At 42.2% G+C, this 27,583-nt stretch overlaps 1 protein-coding gene across 2 annotated transcripts in view; it reads right to left on the reverse strand.

Annotated features, from left to right (window-relative positions):
* Positions 1-27,583, reverse strand: part of CCSER1 (coiled-coil serine rich protein 1) — an 892,842-nt gene that overhangs the window by 283,686 nt on the left and 581,573 nt on the right. Inside the window, exon 10 of one of the 2 annotated variants that reach the window (XR_009555820.1) lies at positions 12,898-12,907. The exons of the other annotated variant lie outside the window; for it this stretch is intronic. The gene's annotated coding sequence lies outside the window, so the exon portion shown is untranslated. Of the gene's footprint in view, positions 1-12,897; positions 12,908-27,583 lie in introns of those variants that run through there. 2 annotated transcript variants of the gene reach the window in all.

Below are 27,583 nucleotides of genomic sequence, written 5' to 3' on the forward strand. Positions count from 1 at the left end.
TTTCTTTCATTTTGATTTCTTTTTCTTTCCATATCTAATTTTTCCAGTGATGTTGATATAGCAACAATCAACAATCAAAAGAACTCAAATAGCAAGTGCTTAATCTATGGAAAGACTGAAGCCTACTTTTGTCAGCTCACACATTGTCAAGTTCATTATCAGGCAAGTAGTTCTCAGCCAGTAAATTCTATTGGAAGAGAGAAAAAACACCAACACTGAAATATTATAATACACATTTTTCTAAAAGGCAAATGAAACCTACTCTATGAGTATAGAAAATTCACATTTCAGACGTAGTTGCAGTTTCAAGATCTGTGTGTCACCTTGGAGACACTTAAACTAGCAATGAGAAGAGAAATGCTTTTTTTATGTGCACACATACCCATTCAAACAATCATGCATGCCCAATTTGTTGCCTCTGAAGACACAGTACTTATTCTATCATGTCCTCTGAGAGACATATTTGTCTCACTCATCCAACATAGGCATCTTAATCAGGATCCAGACGTTAATGCATTGTCTGAATTTTTATACTTTGAAATTTTAGACATATACCCCCACCCTGCATTCAACTGGTTCATAACACCTAAGAGGACTCTTGCCTTATGCTTTAGCAAATTGCTTCTTTAACCAAAGATCCTTTTAAAAGTTCTTTATGGTTTAGATTTTGTGATAAATCGCCACTAACAGAATTCATTTCTATCAGCAGAATGGCAGTTCCACACTTTCCCTCTTCCTTGTAGCCTGAAATGGCCCCTAAAATGCCCCTCTTAGATAAGGGACCAACCCCCATCCCACCTCTGAACAGCATAAGGAGTGTATTGGAAGACTGCCCTTGCCTTCCATTCATAGAAATTTACTGCAGGATCCAAGTCTATCATTTGCCATTATCAAAAATCTCACTGTTTATGCCAACAGCCTTTTGGGGGATTTAAGATTACTTCTTGGATCCCCATCAAATTTTTAAAAACACTTCAAATCCATGCCAAAACTTAACTGTATTGATATGAAGGATTTTTAACTGGGCCATTTCCCTCACCATTTTTACAGTTTAGGTAGGAAAACAGGGCTCTAACCTGTACAGCCCAGGCTAGCCAGATCTCATCAGAACTCCAAAGCTAACATGGTTAGTATTTGGATGGGAGACCACCAAGGATACGGGAGACCACCTACACAGTTGCAGGGAATGGCAAAGCACCTTTGTTCACCTCTTACCTTGTAAATCCTGTCGGTCACCAGATGTCAACTGTGACTTGATGGCACTTTTCACCATCAGGAAAACAAGATGAGGGCAAAGAGAAAAATGTCCCCTCAACTCTGCCACAATTTCCCACAAAAAATCACAAGAGCTTCAGTTGCCACGGGTAAATAAAAAACCCTGAAAAAAGGGATCAAAAATTACATGCCACAAGATGCTTGATAAGTGAGCTTTTCCCATAGGAAAACCATCGCTTCATGCTGCAGTTATTAGCTTTTTCTTGGGTGAAATTAGCTTTCTTGGGTGAAATTAGCCAATTAGCTTTTTCTTGGGTGAAAAAAGGAAGAAGGGAGGTCACGAAGAACACTATGCTGGGGACTATGGGACCTACATGGGCAAAAGCCATGTGGGGATAGGAAAGAGAACTGGGTGAGAATGAGCAACAACAACAATCTGGCACGATTCAGCTTCAATCAGGTGGTGAGCAGGTGAACTTGCTCTGAAATAAATATGCATGGCTGCTATTAGCTTTGTACCAGAAGGTAAGTCAAAGCAATAGGGAAAAGAAATAATAAAAGAATCTTGGCTATTGAAATAAAAGCCAAACCAAATGACTGAGCAATGAGGATATTCTTTGTAGAGCATTTTCTATCTCATTTTTGAACACAAAATGAATTCATCCCCCCCCCCCCCCCCCGCTCCCAAGCCTGGGAAAACATAGTGTCTTCACTAGTTTAGAGACTGTTATATATTTTGTTTCCATTTAGCAGGCAACGGGGAACTACCATTCTTCTGCGTGAGGGCCTGAAACTAGTTTAGGAGTCCACAGAAAATCCCTATTCCAGTAGAGAGCATTTTTGCGCCTAAATGGTGTGGGCTGGTAGTAACTGGTATTTAAGTGGACTAAAATTTATTAGCATTCATGAACCTCTGTTAAAAAGAAAAAAAAAACCCCGAGTGACTTCTAAATTTATTCATTTCAAAGTGCTTACAGATTTCCTGTTGCAAAAGAGTGGAAAACGGCCAGAAAATTATTGCTGGGCATGGCAGATTTCCCCTTCACCATATAAAAGAAGGTAAATTGAAGTGCATCGAATTTTACCTACACTTTTAAAAGCATTTTTTCTATTGCTACACACAAATTGCTTTGTACAAAAGCTGGTTATTGGATTTTATGCTAACTCAAATACCTGCAATCAACAATAAAGTAAGAACTACATTTTCCCCATTAAAAAATAAAACTTATCATTCAGGTTTGTCTATTTTAGGATAGGAAAGCATTAAGAAGGTGGGGGAAGAGATTCTCCCCCCCCACCTTGCTTCAAATCAAGGCTTAGCAGGTACATTTATATGTTTCCATTGCAATTATTTTAAATGGTATTTAAACCTTCACCCTGCAAAAAGCATCGAATGAGGACCCAAACGCTTGTCAATACCCAGATGTAGTCAATGAGAACTTGAGAATTTTCTGTGCCTCTCGAGAAACACTGTACCTCCCTTTTTGTAGCCCACAGGTCTCCACATCTCAGTGAATTAAAAAAACAGTAGATCTTCTTTAAAGGAGAAAGAAAGGCTTTGGTACTTTGTAGGAACAACTGCTGTTCTCATCTAATGAGAAACATAGCATGACCATTATATTTCTGAAACCTTCCTGGCACTCCATACAGAATGATTCCAATCATTAGAAGGAGGATAGTTTCAAACGAATAACAACAAATGGCCTTACAGATACTTCTTTAATGGGTGCTGAGAGGAAGGATAGTCCATGGACCAGTGTCTTTATATGAGGGTTTATGAGCTTTGAGCTGGACTAGGCGGGGCAAGGATAAGGCAATTCATGTGGCCCCTTTTTTGTGACTTACCAGAGTTGAGCAGCAGCAGTGAATACTCTATCATTCAGGGAAGGGTACTGGGCTTAAAAGACACGTTGGACACTGCCAGCTTCCCAGCATGCATCCCTGATAGCTGGGCATAATCAAAGTTATTGTATCCAACCATTCAAAATTCATTCTACATGAGCTGCAGTATCAAAAGCCTCTTTATGATCAGGTCCATCCCTGAAATGGATAAAGACGTTTCCTCTCCCGTCCCACTTCCGGTAAATACTACAGTGGTGTGGCAGGATGGGACCTGTCTTTCCTGGGGCACATAAGAAGTTTGATAGACCTTTGGGGCAGTTTTTGATCAGGATCAGCTTCAGAACATCCAGCACCTGAGGCGAGGTCCCCCTCCCTCACCTAGGGCTGCCTAATGGATGGGCCGGCCCTGTTTTCAAGCCCTATTTGAGAATCAGTGATCTAGTCAAAGTCTACAAAACAGTGCTGAATACAATCTGCCACACAGATCAAGAATTTTCCTGTATCAACCCTTCCCTACTTCAGGAGGGGCCATGGATGTTTATTGACTTCTTGCTATTCCCTTCAGTTTCTGTTGCAAAGCAGCTACAAAAATTCCAGCAGCAGAGAAGTCCAACAGATATATAAAAACAGTCTTCTCAGGAGCAGACTGGCCAATAATTTCACTGGGACAATCCCTGGTAGGCCTCTGCTCTGGAGGGCTCTAGAGATCGGTAGTAATTTTGGGAAAATCCAGCCCCCACCTGGAGACTAGCAGCTCTACTTACAAAATCCAGTGTGATGTAGAGTAGCAGACTCTAATATGGAGAACCAGGTTTCATTCCCCACCACTTCACATGAAGCCGGCTGGGTGACCTTGGGTCGGTCAGAAAGTTCTCTCAGAACTCTCCCAGCCCCATCTGCCTCACAGAGTGTCTGTTGTGGGGAGAGGAAGAGAAGGCGATAGTAAGCTGCTTTTGAGACTCCTTCCAGTAGTAAAAAGTGGGGTATAAAAACTAACTCTTCTTCTTTAAAATAACAATAGAACAGCTGAATTCTGAGGGGGGGGCCCTCCCTGCAAAGAAGCAAATCCAGTAAGCAAGATAACATCAGAAGAAAAGATAAAAGAGCAGCTACCAAACCAGGCAATTTCTCCTTTTCCTTCTTCTATTACCAAGTTTTTGTCAGAATAGATGCACCTTCCATATTTGTGGGCAGCACTTTGAGCATATTTGCCTATTACAGGAGCTCAGCCCCAACTGCTCCTGCCCCATTCTCTTCTACTCTAGTGGTGAGGAAAGTCAGAATGGAATGACATCCTTTCACATGTTCTCTTTGAAGCTATATCTAAACATGCAATGGGAAAAGCAAAGACTTTGCACAGTCTCCATGTCTCATTTAAGCCATGCAAAGTAACTGTGCATGCTTAGCATACCTGCAAAATGGGTTGGGCTAGGGTTGTCACATCCTCCCTGGCCAACAGAAGGGGTTAAGAGATGCTAGCCCCAGGCTGGGAAACTCTGGGTAATTTGGGGACAGAGCCTGGGACAGTAGGGACAGTGCCACAGAATCTACCATGCAAAACACTCATATTCTCCAGGGGGATTTATCTCTGTAGTCTGGAGATGAGCTGTAATTCCAGGGGAATCCCCAGGATCCACCTGGAGGCTGGCATCCTTAGTTTGGACCCAATGAGTTTTTTTCACTCAGGACACTTACACACTAAATAGCACACTTTCGATCCACTTTCAATACACTTTGAAACTGGATTTTACAAATAGCAAAGTCCACTCGCAAATGGTCGCTGAAGTGGACTGAAACTGTATTCTTTAGCATGTGTGAAAGCACCCTCAAATCTCATGCAATTTCCCTCCTTATTGAACCTCCTGTCCCACATGACTTTTCCCATGCGGGTCCCTTAATGCTACAGATCTCTAGCGTGCAAATTAGGTATATGGATCTGTTTTGCACAGCATATTCAATTATTTACAGGAGGCTCTGATCCTGGTGAAGCTATTTTGCCTCTCCAGAGTTATGTTTTAAATGATCCATGTTAGCAGAGAAGAGAAGCATTCAGTCAGATGTCCGTGTAGATTAGCTTGCTTACAGAGTCAGCATAGTAGAAATTGAACATATAGTAGAAATTGAACACAAGTTGCCTTAAACTGAACCAAACCCTTGCTCTATCCTGGTCCATATTGTCTGTTCTTGACTGAAAGCAACTCTCCACAGTCTCAAGCCTTCCACATCACTTACTATCTCTTTGAACTGGACATGACGACAATTGAACCTAAGACCTTCTGCATGCAAAGCAGATGCACTACCACTGAGCCACGGCTGCATTCAAACATCTCCCATAATACGTACCCTTGGGTAGGGCCTCTCCCCAGGAATTAAATATATTAGGCATGGTTATCATCAGGGGTGGAATTCTAGCAGGAGCTCCTTTGCATATTAGGCCACACTCCCTGATGTATCCAATCCTCCAAGAGCTTACAAAAAAGAGCCTTGTAATCTCTTGGAGGATTGGCTACATCAGGGGTGTGTGGCCTAATATGCAAAGGAGCTCCTGCTAGAATTCCACCTCAGTTATCATACTTCTCTTTGTGCTCCAGCAAAACTTCTGAATTAAAAGTGGCAAGCAAAGCACAAGTATATTAGTGCATCTTTATACACCAGACGCATTTGGTATTCAAGTGTGCCTCCCCCGTCCTCTGCATGGTATCTGATACCCCTCCCCCATTCAAGCAAGAAAGCACCGAACAGTAAACACATTACAGGTGACAAGAATAATAAACAAAGAAGAATACATTTTTCATTTTTAAATACTGAAGGGAAATTGATTCTCCCCCCCCCTCTTTTTAAACTACTTTGATGTGATCCTACAATTGCACAAAGAAAAGAGCTTGGGAAAATGTGCTTGGTTCTTCTTTCCTCCCCCTCCTCTCTTTTTGCTAGTACATTAGGTCCAGGCTTATAAAGTATCCTATGCTAGTTATTTCTGGAGCCACATAAATTAACATGCAAAAAATTCATCAGAGGAGGAAAATATGTCTGTGGTCAATGAGACAGGTGGCACATGTCTACACTAGAGAGGGAAACAAACAAAAAATAGAACTATAATGTAACCATTTCAAGGATTTAAAAAGATTCCCCTAGTACTACTAACACATTACCTCCCTCTTGAAATGGCCATGGCAATGATTATTTCTACTACAACTCTTGGTAGACACTTTTTAAACAAATGACCTTTTTTGGACCTCACTCTATCCCTGTACAGACAACATAATTGGTAGAAGCCCATATGTGAAGAAGGGAAGCAGTAAATGAACATGCTTTAGTTTTAGACAGGGGCATCAAACATGTGGCCCGGGGGCCAAATCAAGCCCCCGGAGGGCTCCTATCAGGCCCGTGAGCAACTCACTGCTATCTGCTTCCTTCTCTATCTCTTGCTTCCTTCTGCATTACAACTTGCTTTGCAAGGCTTTCTCAATCACACAGGAGCTACAGAGCAAAACTTCTATTTTCTCCATTGGCTGAAATTTCTCCGTTGTGGTGGGGAAGGGGGAGACGGCAAGCTTGTTTTGCCAGGCTCTCTCAATTGCACAGCAGAGCTACGAAGCCAAGCCCCTCTTCATTCTGTTGGCTCCTCCCCCTCCTGGTCTCTTGGGGAAGGAAGGAAAGAGCCATAGCTTCCTTTGTCCAGTTCCCTGGATCCCATGCAGAGATACAAAGAAAGCACCCTTAAGACCAACAAGTGCTAATGTTTTAAGCATGTTTCATTTAAAGGTTTAAAAAAAAAAAATCTTTGTGTTTGTCTGTTTTCTTTATAAAGTTTATATGTCTGCTACCTGGCATTACATTTTATGATACATGTGGCCTGGCCTGACAAGGTCTTATTTCTGTCAGATCTGGCTCACATAACAAATGGGTATGAGAACCCTGGTTTTAGTCTTCTCATGTGTTACATTGTAATGCCAGCAATCAGCACTGTGCTGGAGATTTAACACTACATACGAATGGGCCCAGCATATGTAAAGGAGAGTCAGTTTGGTGTAGTGGTTAAGTGTGCGGACTCTTATCTGGGAGAACTGGGTTTGATTCCCCACTCCTCCACTTGCACCTGCTGGAATGGCCTTGGGTTAGCCATAGCTCTGGCAGAGGTTGTCCTTGAAAGGGCAGCTGGTGTGAGAGCCCTCTCCAGCCCCACCCACCTCATAGGGTGTCTGTTGTGGGGGAGGAAGGTAAAGGAGATTGTGAGCCGCTCTGAGACTCTTCAGGGTGGAGGGCGGGATATAAATCCAATATCATCATCATCTTCTTCTTCTTCTAATAACTGTACTGAAATGTGATGAACTCAGCATGAAATACTTACATGCAGGCCTTGGATTCAGTGTGAGCTCGCAGGAGAGCAGCTCCTGAACCTTTCTGAGATTTCCACCTCCTCCTTCTGAGAGTTCCACCTCTTCGTCCACTGAATAGTAGGTGCAGCTGCATAACAAACCCTGGATGAGCTACCACCTATTTTTCTACAAAATGAGCTCTGCTTACATGAATAACTGCAGATCGTGTCATGTCTTTTTTGGTCATAATTGTTTAGATCCAGGATGATCATCTACTTAATTATCACAGCTGATTATGTCTAGAGAAGACCATTCAGTCCTTCCAGAACTGAAAACTTTCTAATAACTATTATTATAGTGTCTCTTTGATCATTATATGAATAAGAATAAAAGAAATCTGGGTTCAAACCCTTACTCAGAAAACACTCACTAATAATGCTACCCTAAGCAGAGTTACAGCCTTCTAAACCCACCAGCTTCAGTGGATTTAGAAGGGTGTAATTCAGTCAACTGTGACTTGACAGCACTTTCCTTTCCACCACCAATTATTTTTAAGTTGCTACTGTAGACGACCCTGGGCCAGTCACTCTGTCTCATTCTAACCTAATTCACAGCATTGTTTTGAGGGGGAAATGGGGAGGAGCTACTCTGAACTCCTTGAAGATAGAGCAATATATAAATGTGAATAGTAAAAAGTAAATAAAAAGCTACCATTGGATCCTACATTTGCATGGTCATTGGGGAATCATGCCCAGGCATTTTTGTTCCCAGCAGTTGGAGATACAAAATATTCTTACACTACTCCTTATAATTGTGATAACACTAGGGAATGATGCAGAAATGTGTCAAGAATAAATATGAAAAGCTGTTGGGAGTATATTCTCTCCTCAGTGCGAGCAGAACTCCCATTAACAGTAACAATAAATAACATTACATAACAGCACCAGTACATAACCTTCCATCAAGGAGCACTTTCCATATATGAATTATTCATGATGTGCTGCATTCTGGGATCGGACCACATTTATATCTAACTTTGTTTAGTATTTTAATCTCATTTCCATTCGCATGAATTGTTTCTAAAGAGAGGTTTTGTCCCAATATGGCTCCAAATTTAGATTCTGATATGATATACACATAACTTAATTTCTGTATTCTCTTCCTACATATACTCCTATTCGGTTCATTTAAAGCCTGAGATGAATCTTTACAAGGGATGAGTGAATTATTTCCTATCCCATTGCTTTTTGTATTTTTGTCCATAGTTTTACTTCCCCATGTGTGGTATGGGTTTTGTAAGTTCATCTGAATTGTGTATGCATAACTATGAAACTCAAATTCATTTATACGTGCAACATTTATAATTCATATGTGTAATCTACATATAGGCTGTGTCCAGACGGCCAGTATAAGCTGCCTCAGGGATGCACCACGACTGGCCCAAAAAAGCACGTCCAAATCCACACATCTGGCTCCCGTCTTGCTCCTGCTCTCACCCCTCTTTACTTGTTGTTCTGCTGCCTTCAAAAGCTACCACATACTAAGTGGTAGCAAACCCATGAGGCATTTCTGAGGCACCCTTCCTGGCTGTCTGAATGGTCAGGAAGTGCCCAGGGAGTGGCTGTAAGGTGCATGAGCACTGTGGACGCTTCTCCAGCACCCATGGCCCATCTCTGTTCCAGCAGCAGGCCACATGCTGTGTGACCCCCCAGGGTACTTCTTTTTATGCCAGCTCACTTCTGGGATGGAACACTGCTGCCCCAAGCTGTCTGTCTGTACCCAGCCATAGTGTGCCCTGTTCGGGCTAGCCCAATCTTGTCAGATCTCAGAAACTAAGCAAGGTCAATCCAGGTTAGTACTTGGATGGGAGATCACCAAGCAAGTCCAGGGTTGCTGCACAGAGGCAGGAAATGGCAAACCAATGCTGTTTATCTCTTGCCTTGAGACCCCTACAGGATTGCCATATTCAGCTGTGACCTGACAGCACTTTCCACCACAGCACATTGTGTATAATGACAAAGCACAGATTATATTGAAAATGCATTGATTTCATGGGGAAAATTCAATGTGAGATAGAAAGTGACATAAAAATAAAGAAAGGATGCAAAATAGATATGGGACTTTGCAAAGTTGAAACATCTAAAATTTGAAACCCTCTTAATCCTTACAGGTTGACTGGAGTAAAAGAACAGGAGCATGACTCTTTCCCCTTTATGTAGAAGACAGTTTGGGCAGGTACAATACCAAGTTAGAATGCACAACCTTTGTAGAATATCAGAATATATTTTAGTAGACTCTCAGTTTGGGCTAAGATCCTACAGGGTGACATGTAGGTAAATGCATGCAGTTTCCTTAGCAGACGAATGAATTCCTGCAGTTTAAGACATTTTGATCTGCCACTCCATACATCAAACAAAAAAGTGGAAAAAAAATCTTTAGTGGTACCCTCCTGTAATAGGCATTATGCCCATTGTGTAAGAACTGGATGACCTACATTTTTAAAGGATTTATTGAACTGGGAAGTCAAAATTGATTAGGGATGGCTTTGCTTCTGCAGCTTGTCAACACTGGAGTACTTTACTCTTGCTGGTTGCCCTTTCATTCAAAGAGTGATAATGAATTAGGTTTTTCCTCATCGCTCAATGCAAAAGGCCTCTGTAATTCGAGGATGGTATAAACTTGCCGTTCTGCTTCATTTTCCCTCCTCCCCTATAAAAATGATGATGTGATCTCCTGTGGCGTAGCTGTGATTTGAAAATAAATTAAAGTATGTTAGAATTCAGTTCGCATAAAATTGCTTTCCAAAAGCAAGACGAGGGGGTAGAAAGCACACTGGCTAGGGCCCATTCTTTACTGTGCTGAATTCAATTACAATGGCAAGATATTGATGTCAGCTCAAGAACACTGTGTTTAATTTAGATGGATCTATATTCACAAAACACACAAATCTATTCTAGGTATAATACAACACATGCAAAAAATGGGGCAGTACTAGATTAATGTGTTCCTTAGTGGGAAATGAGGAGTGATTCCCAGTGTGGCGCTGATGGGTTTCATGGTGTCGTCTTTCTATTCCCCAAAAAACCTTTCCCTCAAAGTAAACAGCCAACCATGGCTTTCCTCTGTACTGCAGCAAAAGTTGCTCTAGAGGAATCCAGGAGGTGTCCACCTTTGAGTCTGCAGGAAGCAGTCATACAGAAACAGGAGTCTCCATCTTGGGAAGCTGCTGGGCTTGCAACCATGCAGCATTTTTAAAAACTGGCCACAGTACCCCATGGCAGCCATTTTGTGACTGCCTCCTGTGGCAACTATTCTGTGTCAGTGTGTGATGGATCAGAGGCTGTCTTGCCTCAGAAGGGGGCAAAAACCCCACTCAACTTAGCTGCTCCAGCATCCAACACTTTTCAAAGAGTGATGGGATGTTGGAGGGAAGCATAGGAGGAGATTGTTCACTTCAACTCTACCTCAGGGAGAGAGCAGTGAGTGCAGAGGTCTGACTCAGAAAAAGAACAGACAGAGCGAAGGGTAGCTTTGCCTGGTAGTGTGGCAGGGTACCCTATAGTTAGGCCTGTCTCTGGTAATGAGCAGATCTTGCGCTATTTAGTCTGATTCTTGGGAAAGGGCAGGCTGGTGTGTATCCTGTGTGTGAGGTAGGATCCAACCAACTGGCTAGTCAGGAAAAGCTGCCACCAACACCACCATCACTATCACCACCACCATCAGACATAGGTGTACTGCTGAGGTACCTTGGTTTGGAACAACCAGTAACTTCCATCCATTCCACTGAGGAATGCAAGTTTGCTGACTCCCCCCTCCTGCTGCAATGAAGAATGTCACCCACCAAAAATGCTTCTCTTGTGGGACAGCAGATCCCCCCTGAACAGATGAAAGGGGAAGTTATAGGCTTCAGTGGCTGCCCTCCCTTCTGATCGTGGAATGCTCTCCTGGATCCAAGCCCTTAAGTTCACACTTACTGTGTTTAAAATATGAAATCCTCCAGGGGCTCCCAGTTTGCAAGCCGTTTAATACAGAGTGATCTACTGCTATTTGTGGGTTTATTTCTCTGTTATACGGTCCAATACTAGATGCCTCTATAAAACAGTGAGAATAGTTCTGCATGGCAGTCACTCTAAAGTAAGTCAAAGCCTCATTTGTAATGCAGTGATTCTAAGAGATTCACAGTGACTTCAATTAACTTTTATTCATTTCTGTAAGCACTTCACTGGTGGAATTCCCCACTGTGAAAAGAGTGGTTTTGCGCAGAATTATGTCTCAGCTAATTAAACAATTTTTTAAAAGAAACACAATTACGCAGTAGCAAAATACTAATTTTTTTTTTTTAAAAAAAACCCCTACAACATATCAAAAGTTTTCCTAACACTGGTAAATGTAAATTTGTTTTATTACCAAATACTGTCATCAAAATGGATTATATCTTGTCAGCTATGAGCCATTTTGGAAGAAAAGGAAAAGATGTGGCAGAAAAAGTTCAGTTGAAAAGTGAATAGATACCTTGCCAAAATAAGCAGATTAACTTTCTCTTATCAAGTACTCCTTCAGGTCAGAGGTCAATTCAGTTTCCAGAGATGGTCAATATTATTTATCACAGATATGAGTCTGCCTTCTGACTTGAATGCCTTCTGAGTTCATTTGTGAGTCACGCTGTGGGGGTGCGGCTTGCAGCAACAATTTAAAGGGATCCCTTTAAATGGTTTTCGCAAGCTGTGCTGCCACCACTGCTGCCCGGTTTCCCACCATAGCCCCACTGCCAGTGCTAGTGCGGCTGCCGACACAAACCACCCCCCCCCAAGCCATCTGGGATGTTCATGGGAGGTTCATGGGGTGAGATGGCACAAAACGAGGTTTACGAACCACAAATGGGACCTGGTTTGTGACAAATTTCGGTTTGTAATTTCATTTGTGCCCATTTCTATTCATCACTTCTTAACTTCCACTGGCAATTGCCTTTCTGCTATAAGGCAAGATGAGCAAGGGCTGATTGCACAGGCAGTAGGCTGCACCATTCCAAGCCTTTTGTCAGGGTCAGCAGGTGCAATCATGGAAAACCAGGGCTTCTTTTTGTAGCAGGAATGCCTTTGCATACTAGGCCATACCCTCCTGATGTAGCCAATCCTCCTGGAGCTTACAGTAGGCCCTGTAGCCCTGTACTAAGAGCCCTGTAAGATCCTGGAGGATTGGCTACACCAGGGGTGTGTGGCCTAATATGCAAAGGAGTTTCTGCTATCAAAAAAGCCCTGCGGAAAATCATCCAGATAAATAGGATGAGACAGTGTTCTGGACAATTCATGTTTCTGGGCTGAATTCAATGTTGAGCAAGTCATTTTATTCAAAAAGTGTTTCACAAATATGCTACTGTGGGGCTCAGGTTGATCATCTGAGGACTCTATATAAAGGAGCCTCTTCCCCATCTGCAAGTATTTCATTACAAGACACTGAACCAATGCAATGGAAGCAGAGAAGTAGTACTTCTTCAGCTATATTACTGGTATAGGGAGTAATTCACATAAATGCTACCATTGTTCAGTTAGACTGACTGTTCTTGACAGGGTTGATCTACATATTTTTGAGGGGGGGGGCAAAACCAAAAAATGGTGCCCCCACTCAAAAAATAAAGGGACCCGTGTGCTATCTGACACACACACTCCATTTAAACACCCCATCGGGTGTTTGTGTGGGGAGGGGAAGCCTCAGCAGGGCTGGCCTAGAGAGTTTTGAGCCCTAGCCAAAACTAACTTTGTGCGCCCCTCTGCAGCACCACATCAGAGAAGGGGTTTAAAGTTTAAATTCCCTTCTCTAGAGTTGTGTAGCAGTGGTGAAAGGATAGGAACCTAGAATCATAGAATCCTAGAGCTGGAAGGGACCTCCAGGGTCATCTAGTCCAACTCCCTGCACAATGCAGGAAACTCACAAATATCTCCCCCTAAATTCACAGGATCTTCACCTGAACAGTAAGAGAAAAACCCAGGTTGGTTTTCCCTTCTCAATATGGCATGCATTTCCTTCCTGGGATCTGACGGGTGTTTGCATTTCTTTAAGTGCATAAACTGTTTCAGATCTGCAGCAAAGAAGGCCACAGTCCCAAGCATACATACTTGACACTAAATGCTGAGCTATGTGGAACTTACTTCTGAGTAAAGGTTCAGGACTCTCAGCTGCAATTTTAGGTCCCCTCTCCTCTAGTCTCATTAAATTCAGTGGGACTTTGTTACAAGCCAGTATAAAATTTAGAGAGCTTCTCACCTTGAAAAAGGAGAACTGGTAATAATATTCATAGTTTTGTTCCTGTATACGGTGCTGTACAGACTAACATAAGGCAAGTCTCTGACTCAACCGAGGAGGTTACAGCTTGCATTTTGGCAAAGAGGGAGAAGGGGGGAAGAACTAAGGACTTCAAGGGACAAGTAAGCGAAAATGCAAAGTGTTTGCAACTAGATACTTTAAAAACTGGGTCTGGGTAAAAGTCAGATCTACACGGATCTTCATGAATTCATATGATTTTTACATTGAAATGAAATCAAACCACAATTATTCTGTAGATCCTATCTTAGACTATAGTCAGGACCACAAAAATCATGCCTCACCAGTGCAAAAACAGGGTTCCAAAGCACGGATCCTCATGAATTCATATGATTTTTATGGTGAAATGAAATCAAACAACCATCGTACTGTAGATCCTGTCTTAGACAATAGGCAGCACCAGAAAAATCATGCCTCCACGAATCTGTGGTGCCCCAACAGTGGAAAAACATGTTTTCAAACCACGAATCTCATGGATCCTCATGATTGTTGCTTTGGATCCCCCCAAGCTTTACTTTGATGAGCTGCAGGAATGAACTGCAATTGTCAAACTGCTGGCAAAGGGCTTTTCCATGCAGAGCAGGAGCTGGGGTTTTTTTTGGGGGGGGCAAGATGAAAGCACTTCTGAAGGGGGGAGGAGATAGCCCACGAGATTCATCCCTCCGTCCCTCCCACCCCAACACACACAACCGGTTATGCTGTCGGGGAGGTGTGTGGTGAGGGGCTGGGGTGGCAAGGACGGGGGGGGGGGGGAGAAAAGCAGCCGGGAGGGAACGATTATTGCATTCCTGTATCGCTGCGGGTGAGAAAAGGGAAGGGATTCCAGCGGGTCGGGTGGCGGTGCAAAAGAAGCTGATCTTTCTCCCTCCTTCCTGGGAGGGAAAGGTGCCCAATTTGGCACCCCCCCCTCTGGCAGCGCCGGAAGCAAAACACCCCCTCTGCCCCCCCCCCCGATCCAGCCCTGGTTCTTGAACCTAATTATCATACCAACTGATTCCTCATCTGAACATCCCTAGAAAACAAAGGCACTGATCTGACTTTATTCAGTAGGAAAGGACAAAGAGTAAAATTTATCTGTACTATTGAGTTATCTGTACTTTAGGGCACCATCAAGACAGTCAACCATATCAGACAGGAAATCTACCAACATGAAACCATTAGTAGGGATGAATGGATTTCTCTATCCAAATTTATATCTATTCCGCTGTCCCAGTTCACACACATACCAAGTACAGAGTCTACAGAGAAGCATGTGGGAATCCCCCTTTGACTACTCATCAGGTCTCCCATAATTCAATTTAGTCTCCAAATAGTTCAATGAGGGAGGATCAAAACTGCAAAATGTTCCTGAATAGGATTTTCCCATCTTCCAAACTCATTAGGAGTTTTCATTCATGGGAGCCAAATCATTACATTTATTCACTCTACGCAGATTCTGGAAGGGATCAAAAGTCCTCCAAACAGCAAGTTCTTATATCTCCATGACAAGGCCACAGTTGGCATTTCCCCCATTTGCAAGTCACCAACATGCTTGCCCATTACTGAACACCAAACAATCTTTGACAGTAGAATAATCATCCATGGCAGAGTAGAGGAAAGTCCTGACCAGTGATACAATTAGTGGGCAGCTTTCATTCTCTTCTCAGATAAAAAAAATAGCCAAGTAAATAGCCATAAATCATTCAGCATAATCACAGGGGTGTTGTGAGGGAAAGGGTTAAGAATTATAAACTGAACATGTGATTGCTATGATGAATGCTAAGGTTTTCCTAAACAAATAAGTCAATAAATATTTTTTCTCAAAGCAACTGGAATTCTTGGCCTGCCAATGGAGCCTTCTTTTCTCAGAAAAATGAGGATAGGGGATCATCAGAAGGTCAAGCCAGCCATTCTATTTGTACAGCTGGGAACAGATTTTCAAGTACAAAATCCACATGCAGGGTGTCATTTTTAAATAGTCTGCAAGTCTATAAACAGCAGCTTTAAATTGCAAATCCAAGTGATCAACTGCCCGAAATTACCAACACTTCCCACTCCCAATTTACTTTGCATAATTTGATATGGCAACATTGGAGAAGATTACTTTAATGTGTGGCTAGTGAGAGAACATAAACAGCCAGAATCCTTGGGGAACAAGATTTGATTGCTTCGGAGACAGCAATAGTTGTCAGGGTCTAGACAGGGTCATGAGCTAAGCTTTTGAAAGAGCCAAAGAATTAATTAAGCACAATGGAAGAAGTGGAAACACAGATGGTAGGGGCTTCATGGGTGAAGAATCTGGTGTCCATTGGAGAAGGCTGAGGGGTCAGCTGGCAGGCCAGAAAGCTAACAGGAGGAGGCCAATGTAATGCCCATGTCTGTAAGTCAGGTTGTAACAGGCATAACTTAACTAGGAGAATAGAATTGGAGATCAGTGTGGTACAATGACTGAACTGTCAGATTTAAGTATTGGAAAGCCACATGCCCAGCAGTTTTGTATTCACACACTCACACACACACACATACCCCCCTCTCGTTGGTAGATTCAAGATTTGGGCAATTCCTGCCCTGCTCCCATCCTTTTAGCTGTTTATATCAATTTAATAATACTTTCATGTTTGATCACAGCTCAATTATGTTCTTAGTTTTGTTGCTTTAAGATGACAAAGACCATCTTGATTTTGGTCACAATGCATCATGGGATTTCAAGCTATACCATCTTAAAGGTATATCAACACTCCATTATTTCAACATAGGCTTATTTTCATTTTACACATATGTGTTTTAGTTAACAGAATGTACAACTGGATAATGAAGATTATTTACCTATGAACAGAATTAATTTACCCACTAACTCAAAGTGCTGTTCACTGTAGAAAATAAATTCTGTGCAAAGAGTGAAAAAAACTCATTAAGAATCAGAACAGATGTGTTGGTACAAAAAAGCTGGAGCACTATAAGAATGCAGATGTTAAAAAAAACCCTAGATGATGCTTATGGATGCGTAACAATGAAACCTTCCTGGTCAAGGATTGGGATACTACCATATATTCAAGCCACACTATACCAATTAAGAAAAAAAAATTCCCTGTTTCTGATATTTATATGTATATTTCTTCTCAATGCTTTCTTCCATTTTATTCTCACAACAATTCTGTCAGGTAGGTTAAGCTAAGATGGAATGGCTGGTGCCAGGTCATCAAGCAAGTTTCCATGGCAGAGTGGGGATTCACACCTGGCAGGCCTGTAACCAGGAATTATTCTGAGGAGGGGGGACACTGAGGGGGCGTGACACCACTGACTAGCCTCAAAAATAAAATAAAATGCATGTTCACTGCAGTAAAGTCCAGTGGGCTCCCTACCACCCCTGCCCCATGCCTCACCCTGCTCCCAAAAAGGCAAGCTTGCAGTGAACAAGCCAAGCCAGATGTGCTGGCAGGGCAGCAAGTGAATCAAACAGGAGGGCGAGGAGTGAGCAGATTGATTATACCCTGTTGAGGTCCTTTCACTTTCAAAACGTTGCCCTCCACAGGCTCCACCAGCTTGTCTGGGTGCACCGGCAGGGCAGGGCAGTGAGTGAGCCAGGCAAATGAGCGGGTGAGAAGCAGGTAGATTCAGGTGGCGAGGAGTTATGCAACATGATTGTCAGCTTGTTCAGTGCCCTGCTAGTGCTACCAGCTTGCCTTTGGGGAGTGGAGTGAGGCATGGGGCAGGGGTGGAGAGAGGTGACCAGACTTTACTGGCACTACCATGCCAATATTCTTAATTATATGGGGAGACTGGGGTGGGTGCCACCAAATCAACAGGAGGCCCCGGCTGAGTTGCCCCCATGCTGGTTTTCATCCTGCGCCTGGGTCTCTCAGATACTAGTGTGAAACTCAAATGAACATCTCATAAAAGAATTGAGATGCCACCAGGCATCTGCAAGTTCGATCATTGGCTACTACAGTGTTCGAAAAATATCTGGACCACTTCTTGCAATCCGCCCTATATAGTACATCTGATCCATTAAGATCTGCTTTATAGAGAACACCTAGCTGGAATTGCAAGACAACACACTTAAGATCATGGCACCTGAAATATCAATTTTTATGTTTTATTATATGCCTATATTCATGCATATGCATGACCATGTGAGCCGCCCTGAGCCTGCCTCGGCGGGGAGGGTGGGATATAAATTGAATTAAATAAATAAACAAATCAACAACCCCAAGTTACAGAAAATGGGCAAAATGCAAAACCTCTCAATGATAAACATGGGCATGGAAGAAAGTGTTTATGTACAACACCAGCTAAGAGTGAACATGCGTTATATCTGTTGATTGGATGGCAGATTTAGCCTTGACCTGGTTAGTACTTGCATCAGAGACCACTGAGGAAGTCCAGGGATGCATTTTCCACCAACACAGTAGATTTAGGTAGGGCCACCAGACTTCAAGCAGGATTTCTGAATTTTGTGTTGTTTCCCCTAATTTTAGTGGGGAGTGTAATTCAGATGTGAAGATCCCAAAGTGGCCTTGACCAAGTTGATACATTATCTTAACCCCCCCCCCCCCAAAAAAACCAGCTGTTTTCAATGGAAGTTATATGTAATGAAAGCATGGGAGGGCAAGCTGGATCCTATCCTTTGTCCCCACCCCTCTGTTCCATACACTTTGCCATATGTTCACAGGTAATCTATGTAAGATCAGGAACCCAGTGCACTTATGGGCATGGAAGCTTTGTACACACAAAGTCAAAGAATGTATAGCCAATGGAGAGAGCAGGCACAATCCAATTTCTTCTCCAGATGTTCATTGCCTGCAGTTTCCAAACACATAAAAAAGTGCTGGGCTTGATAATGAAATATATGCTGGTTTGGTTATGAAAAAATGCCAAGTATATAGTGGAAAGAGATAGTCTTCCCGCACTGCCTCTCATAACTATGAGGAGATTTGTCTGTCTCCCTTTGCATTCCTATTAAACACCTCTAGCACATTTTTATTTGTTTTAGAAGATAAGCAGTAATTGCACGAGTTCTCCCCTGCTCCTATTAAGTGGCCCTTAAGTTCGCTAAGCAACAAAGATAGTTTTGTGCGCCTTTCTATTACATAAGTCACAATTATGGAAGGTCCAATATTTCAGAGTGGTATGTTTTGTTCAAACAAGAGCTTTTTTGTTGTTAAAAAAAGAGATGTCAGTACTTATATATAAAGTTGTATGGATTTCCACCAATTCCTCATCAGGACATAGAATAGCTCCCCTAAAAAGGTGCTAGTGCCATACTGGTGTGTGTATTAAGAAATGGTTTTTGATTTAAGGTGACCCTATGAATTAATATCCTCCTTGCAAATTGAAGGCTGTGACTTCCTTGACTGAGTCAATCCTCCTGGTGGGTTTTCCTCTTTTCCTGCTAGCTTCAACTTTTGCTAGTGTTATTGTCTTTTCCAGTGATTCTTGTCTTCTCACAATGTGACAAAAATATGAGAGCTTCAAAAAAAGAAAAAGAAAGAAAAAGAAAAGTGCCCTTGTTCAAACCAGCTGTTGGCAAGATTGCAAAGAATTTTGAAGTGAACTAAAAAAGCATAAAAAAATATCCACAATGAAAATCTGATGCAGACAGGCTGAATATAAGTGCAGAGACAAGAATTTTAAAGGTGAGGATCTTAAATACTGAGAAAGATTTTGGAAAGAAGAGTAGAGGAAATTTTTCACTCTTTTCCCCAAAGGACGCATGAAGCAACAGTTTCAACTAAATAGATAGTAGATTTGATAATATTTCCCAAGTGTTGAAATAATTCACCACTGAGACAAGCGTTGAATAAAGATCCACATTCCTTGGAGATTTTCCAGGAAAAGGTTGGTCAAGAAACTTCTGATGATGGTTTAAGTAAAAATAAGTAGATGGTTGGGCATATACAGTATAGAACACCCTCCAACTCTCTACGAACATAATTCTTGTCTATAAAGAAGTAACAACACTGGGAATTATGAAGGGCCATGGCCTGGTGGTAGAACATCTGCTATGCACGGATGTCCCAGGTTCAGCCCCCAACAACTCTTGTCAAAAACATCAGTTAGCAGGTGATATGAAAGGCATCCACCTGAGACCCTGGAAAGCTGTTACCAGTCATAGAAGAAGATACTGACCTTCAATGGTCTCATGCAGTATAACACAGCTTGATTTGTTCAGGTGAACATAGAAAGATGAGAAAAGGGTGAACAACTTTTGAATCCTCTTTGCATGCTTTCCAGATCTCATATAAAAGAAGAAACTGAGCATTTGTCTCATGTAGGTGTTCCCTCTTTTCATGAGATCCAGGCACACAAGCCATTTTTCTACCACCTTTCCTGCAACTCATTCAAAGCTGCTTTAAGTTCTCCCAGTAACAAAACAACGCCTGTCCTAGTTGCTGCTACTCAAGGAACAACTGTTATTCAGAATATAATAGCCTTAACCACCTCATTTTATTCTTTTGTGGCTGCTCGCCACTATTAGTCACATACAGTTTTTCTTCTTAACTAGTATGACTGCCATAATAGGTACTAATACAAGTCATAAAAGGAAAGACAAAGTCTTCTTGCCCCTGCCTGTGACACTAGCTGTCTGCTGTTTGAATGTTTAACTGCATACAGTATAGACTACCCATACACTGTAGTCTACCCAGGTTCTTATCCTTACGTTTCATTTTGAAATAACAACAACAATAGTCTTTAAAAGTTTTCTCTCCTCTCTATAAAAAAAATAAGTCTGGGCCAATCACAAGTATTCATTAGTTACTATAAAAAGGTAAAGGTAGTCCCCTGTGCAAGCCCCAGTCATTTCTGACTCTGGGGCGATGTCACATCACAACGTTTTCACAGCAGACTTTTTACGGGGTGGTTTGCCATTGCCTTCCCCAGCTGGGTACTCATTTTACCAACCTCAGAAGGATGAAAGGCTGAGTCAACCTCAAGCCGGCTACCTGAATTGAACTCAGGTCGTGAGCAGAGAGCTTGGACTACAGTACTGCAGCTTTACCACTCTGTGCCATGAGGCAGTTAGTATAGCAATAATTTAAAATAGAAAAGAGCTAAAGACAAGCCAACACATCAAACAAACAAACTGCATCACTGTAACAGTGTCACCCTAAGCAGGCACATTCAGAATCATACTTGCATCTATTAAACGGGACTTCCTTCCAGGACAGTGTTTTTAGGGTTGCACTGTAAGTCACCCTTTTAAATTACAAAACTAAAATTAAAACTTTTTTTAAAAAAACCTTCCAACTAAGTAGGGCTATACTTCAATTGACACTGCTGACTTGGTTTCCATTTCCACCAGACAAGGATGCTATTAAAACCTTATTTGCATAATAGCTGTTGCAAAACTGTCCCATGATGCTTGCTAATGACTAATGGATAATTAATGTATCATCAAGGATGGCAGGTCCAAATTTTGACCTGCTCCAATCTTTTCCAAGTACCTGCATGCCTCTCACTGTGTCACTCAACACTTATGTTTGTGATAGGTATGTTTTCATAACATGCTTGAACATAATGGCATGCATGTTTAATGACTAAGTAACTGTAAACATTAGATGCGGCCAAACAGTGAAGTGATTACTTCCATCTTTTTTTTAAAAAAGGGACAGAACAGACATATTGCACGCCTAATACCTTGATACACTCTCCTTAATCAATGAGCAAACATGGGCATCTCAAAACAGTGCAAGGCAAAGGAGGTGAAAAGATGATGTTTAGCTTTTCAAGGAGGCTGACTCATACTTTCCAGTCCGGAAGCTCAGTCCCAAATGCTATATATGTGGGGACAGGCTGTGGCAGGCTGTACGTACTGCAAGAACCTCAGTCTTTTTTTCATGTGTTCCAAAAGCTGAGCCACAAATCATTCAAAAATACATGGAACCCTTGAATCAAATTAACCTTCTTGTATCTGACAAAGGGATCTTGGACTCTCGGAAGCTCGTACTGCAGAAATCTTGTTCTTCAAAGCATAACTGGACTTGGATCTTGCTCTTCAACTGCACACCAACACTGACACTTTTGTTATGTTTCTTTGGAGCCAGTTTGCATGGAGGGAGCAGAATTTTTTTAACCCTTCCCTCAAAGCTGCAGTACTGCAATCCTAAGCTCTGCTCACAACCTGAGTTCAATCCCCGGCGGTAGCTGGGTTTTCAGGTAGCAGGCTTGAGGTTGGCTCAGCCTTCCATCCTTCTGAGGTCAGTGAAATGAGGACCCAGCTTGCTGTGGGGGGAAGTATAGATGACTGGGGAAGGCAATGACAAACCGCCCTGTAAAAAGTCTTCTGTGAAAACGTTGTGAAAGCAATGTCACCCCAGAGTCGGAAATGACTGGTGCTTGCACAGGGGACCTTTCCTTTTCCAACCTCAGTGGTGAGGGGTTGTGTTGACCCATCCTGAAATGGCAGTCGAGTCCCCACGTTTCCCACCAGTTGGCATCTAACCAGCAAGGTTTGTGGAACTCCTCTGGCTTTGAGGGCTCATCAGGTCAGAATATTAGAAGTAAACCCTCTTCCTTCCTGCTGGCAATATGTCAAATGGTCTATCACTGCAAATGGGAGTGTTTTCCTCCTAGCACATAGTGAGAATCTTTTATGTCCTGATTCTCATCTGATCTGAGGCTTCAGGGGTTGTAAAACAGGCTGATGTGTGTTATTTCCAGGCATCTTACCTTCCCATAACAGAGTACCAGCTTTTTGTGTATTTCCAGCATACAGTATAATTTCACACATCACTAGCTGCTATACATGATACAGCTATCCGTTAGTATTTTTGCAATACTGGAGCACTTTGATTCCAAGTGTCCTTTATTTATTTTGTTGCTGTTTGTTCCTTTGTCTGTGTTGGTTTGTCATTTTTCTGGGCGTAATTGGAATAATAAAGGTATATTAAAACCAAACATGTTTTTGTGCAGCGCTTCTCGCAAGAGAAGCTACCTCGCTTACTAGCCGAGTCCTAATTAAGAGCTGCAGCTGTGCCCGTCTCTCCAGTATTCCCTGAAAGAGACCGGACGGATAGAGCCAAAAGTCATCGCAATTAGTTACAGGCTGACAAGACCAACAGAAGGATTTGTTCCAAGAAATTTCTTGCCAGAAGAAATATGAGTAGGAAATCGTTGCTCAAGGGGATCTTTTAAAAGTGAATGCATTTATTCATTTTCCACTTGTTTTACTTTTCACTTATAGAATCATAGAGTTGGAAGGGACCTCCAGGGTCATCTAGTCCAACCCCCTGCACAATGCAGGCAACTCACAAATACCTCCCCCTAAATTCACACGGTCCTCATTGCTGTCAGATGGCTATCTAGCCTCTGTTTAAAAACCTCCAAGAAAGGAGAGCCCACCACCTCCTGAGGAAGCCTGTTTCACCGAGGAACTGCTCTAATAGTCAGGAAGTTCTTCCTAATGTCAAGCCAGAAACTCTTTTGACTTGATTTCAACCTGTTGGTTCTGGTCCTACCTTCTGGGGTCACAGAAAACAATTCCACACCATGCTCTATATGACAGCCCTTCAAGTACTTGAAGATGGTAATCATATCACCTCTCAGCCGCCTCCTCTCCAGGCTAAACATCCCCAGTTCCCACAACATTTTTTCATAGGATTTGGTCTCCAGATCCCTCACCATCTTTGTCACCCTCCTCTGGACCCGTTCCAGCTTGTCTATATCCTTCTTAAAATGTGGTGCCCCAAACTGAACACAATACACCAGGAGGACTTACCAGAGCAGAGTAAAGCGATATCATCACTTCACGTGATCTGGACACTATACTTCTGTTGATACTTGCTAGCTACCTGTTGATATAACTTGCAGAAAAGGAGACAGAATCCCCATTTATGGTGGAAACCTTTGGAGATAAAAAGCCTCTTTGTGCGCTCTGCATTGGAAGGCAGATTGAATCGGTTCAGAAATAATTAGAATAACATTTAATTAAATGTCATCAAGTTACAACTGACTTATGGCAACCCCTCAAGGGGTTTTCAAGGCAAGAGAGGAACAGAGATGGTTGGCCATTGCATTTCCATGCATAGCAACCCTGGTCATCCTTGGAAGACTTACATCCAAGAACTAACCATGGCTGATTCTGCTTAGTTTCCAAGTTCTGATGAGCTTGGGTTGGTCTGCACTAGTCAGGCTGCTAATAACTAAACACCAGGGCTGAACTAACCATGGCTAGTGGGATTGTCTCAATGCAAGTTCTTAGTTTAGTACAGTTAGTTAGGGTCTACAACCATGAGCTTGAGTCTATTTAGGATCTGAAGCTATGAGCTGGAGCCTGGGTGTGGAATACATCACTTTCTATGGAGGCCCAAGGCACAGCAGTTGTGAGATCTGCGTTTTTTCATCTGCAACAGGTCAAGCGACTGGATTGCTACCTCTCCACCTAGCTACAGCAACCTAGCTACAGTGATCCATGCAATGGCCACCTCCAGACTGGATTACTATAATTCACTTTATGCAGGGCTACCCTTGAGACTGATCTGGAAAATGCAGCTGGTCCAAAATTCCAGGCCAAGTTCAACGTTCTCACATTTAAAGCCCTATGTGGACTGGGACCAACATATCTGCAGGACCATCTCTCTCTATACAGCACCCAAAAGGCCTTGCACTCTTCTGCTCAATTTCTACTAGACATCCTCAGCCCCAAAGATGCTCACCTAGCCTCGACCAGAGCCACAGCTTCTTTGGCTCTGGCGCCAGCTTGGTGGAATACTCCTTCCTTAATGAGATCTGGGCCCTGGGAGATCTTATGCAGTTCTGCAGGGCCTGTAAAATGGAGTTGTTCCACGAGGACTGTGGTTGGGGTGGCAACAATCCAGCTTCAACAGCCCCCTCTGCTTTGCTTTTAGATTTGTTTAGCGGTATTTGGTCCATCAGAGCTGCTTTACTCATCCACCTGTTCCCCTTGCATTGTCTAGATCCATAACTATATAACAATGGGAACTTCATCCAATTCACCACATTGTTTTGCTGGCACTTTGTAAGGTTTTTATAAAGTAACAGTGCTTTGAAATTGTTTTATGGTTATACGTTTTACTTTAAATTTTGTATATTTTAATACTGCTATAACCCACCCTAAGCCTGCTGTGTGTGGAAGAGTGGGCTAGAAGCCCAATATTAACCACAGTATTGTGAGGCTGTCTGGTTAGTTAGACCATTTACCAAAATGAACACCCGGGTTCAATCTTGGCTTGTATCCCAGTGTTGCCATTAAACAGAAAGACAGAATAGAGCTCTATAGGTAGATACAGGTAGAAATATAAATACACTAGTCAATAACAGGAATTGATTTGTTTGTTACCTTGAAGGAAATCTTTTTCACTATAAACAGTAGTCCACCTGGTAAGCAATGTAATGCGTAAGCTGTAAACTCACAGATCTGAACTGTGATCTCTGAACTTCTGAAATGTACAGTTTGTAAAAGTTTAGAAAGCTGAGATCTGCGAGTTTCAAAATTGTGTTCTCTCATTCCCACGAGGTGTTGAAAGCATGGCTTTAAAAAGAAATGCCTGAATTAGTCCCAGAGATGTGTCCTCTACAATGACACAACGTTATTGTTGTTATGAAATAATACACTGATCCCACATATTTAGCAAATATCTAAAAGCATACTGAACTATCAGCTAAGACAATCAAGCATCCTTCCTGAGGTAATTGTCACAAATTAGCATAGCCCCTGGAATAGTTCCTGATGAGGTAATTCCTACCCCTTTTCTTGGATCACTCGACCAAAAGCTCATGATTTTTTGATGTTAAGGACATCAGGGTCCCTTTCACATTACCATTCTAAACTGGATGTTATTTGTTGTAGGTTCGGTTCTGTGTAAAGCAATACAAGAACAGAGGTTTCATACAGCAAATCTCGCTGTGTTAATGAGCTGCCTCTGAAGCAATCTGGCCATTTCAAACAACACTGCACTTTTTCCCTGCCCCTTTTCACTGTACAATCTTTCCCAGACTTTTTGGGGGAAAATATTTTAAGTTGAGTGCTACAGTGCTAAACCAACATAGCACTTCAGTGCTACAGCGACACCACTGAGATGTCTTGGCACCATTGAGATACACGAAGACTGTGGCTGTTGCTATACGGATAGAGGAGAGAAGTAGCTCATTGGACAGTGGGTGAGATTCTCTTGGCAATGAGTCACTTACCAGTCAATTGCATCTGGGCTTTCATGGATGATTGAACTTCAGGACACTTGCTATAGACACCCTGGGTTAGCAATTTCTGCAACACCAATGACTGATGCCCTAAGTACCCACTGCCTGAACTGGCAAAAGAGGTTCAATTTGACCCCCAAATGGTGTTTCAGCATCACCCAGTTGCACTTTTACTACATTGGTACATGCGGACCAGGCAAAATAAAATTTAACCACTGTTGCCACCCCAGTTCTGTCACTCTTTGCCTAGCTCTTTCTCTCAAATCATCTCTTCCATGCTTTCTCCTTACATTCCGTCCCCAGCCTCGCCCAAGCCAAACTAGCTCAGACCATCTACTGCTAGTTCTCTCTCTTTCTCTCTTCTTGTAACCCAGATATGCTGTTAGGCATATTATGTGTTTATAGAGACTATTTCTGCCCGAATAGTATACTTTGTTTCAATTTGAAACACATACATGTGCTAAGGTAGCTTAAGGTGAAGTGGTTTGCAGCTCTCTTTTCCCTCTCTAGTAGTGGATATAGTAATGATTTTGCATGTAGAAAAGAAATTTTAAATTCCATAAATGCGTTTAATAGTACATTGCATATGCCAAATGACTATATTCATGTGATTATTGATTATATTTGGCTATATTTCAATTGGGTATATTTCAATTCCCACCTATAGGTTATATTTCAACTATAGGTTATATTTCAGTTTCTGCCCCCCTTCAATCTTTCTTTTACTTCAAAATTTCTGAGAATTTTACATGTCTACTCAGACAGTAGCTTGAATTGACCTTGTCTGTCTCTTCTTTTCTCTCACTGTTGCATTTGTCCTCAGTATATCTGCTTGTTCTTAATGACACACGGAGCTCATTTGGAACATCTACTTTGGTCTTTTAGAAGCAGGGTCTACTCAGGAATCCAACTCTGATCAAGTTGTACAATGCTACTGTTCTCTTCACACTGGCTTTGTTACTGCTGGACAGTTTTGGATGTAAACATTTAACTTAATAAAACGATTACTTGCCCTCCAGTCATTTGGTAATTAGCGAATAATGTAACCTTGGGTAACTGTGAAGACCTAAAGCTGATAAGAAACCTCACATTGTCTTCAATGGGCTTCAGACAGTGTATATTGTTCTTTCACGGATGATGAATGGCTGATCTCATTGGGGCTTGATTATCTGGAGCACTCTGTGTGGACTGAAACACTGATGGGAAGCCAGCAGGTTCATTACCCTATCTGCAAAAGGAGGCTGAATCAAAGTGCCCTACCAGATTTCATGAGGGTAATCATTTTTTTTCATCTGAACTCTCATCCCTTTTGAGATGTACCCTTTATGTGGAGATCCCCTCTGCTCTGCCACTGACCCACCCGACATTTAACCAAAATGCACACTGACTTCCTGTGACCACAAGCCTTTGGGAATCCGACTTAGTAGCATATGTTTCAGATGTTGTATTGCTGAAAGGCAGAAATGCTGCCTTGTGTCTAATCTTCAGGTGGCTGAGTCTTATACAGGAACCAATTTCTGACATTTTCCTTTACAGTAGGTAAGCCAGCATGTTGCCCAGACACCATCTAAGACAGGGTCAAAGAAGGGCTTTATCAAATTACTGAGATATATGTCCTAACAGTGACATTGAGAATTAATGATTGAAGAGAGAGTGGCACATTTCAGATTTAAAGAATTCCCTCCCTTCTTCATTAAATGACTTGTCACTTCCTTTTATCTTAGTTTTAGCATATTTTTCTCTGGCTCTTC

The sequence above is a fragment of the Heteronotia binoei genome, chromosome 9, assembly GCF_032191835.1.
Source record: "Heteronotia binoei isolate CCM8104 ecotype False Entrance Well chromosome 9, APGP_CSIRO_Hbin_v1, whole genome shotgun sequence".
In the NCBI taxonomy this organism is placed as follows: domain Eukaryota; kingdom Metazoa; phylum Chordata; class Lepidosauria; order Squamata; family Gekkonidae; genus Heteronotia; species Heteronotia binoei.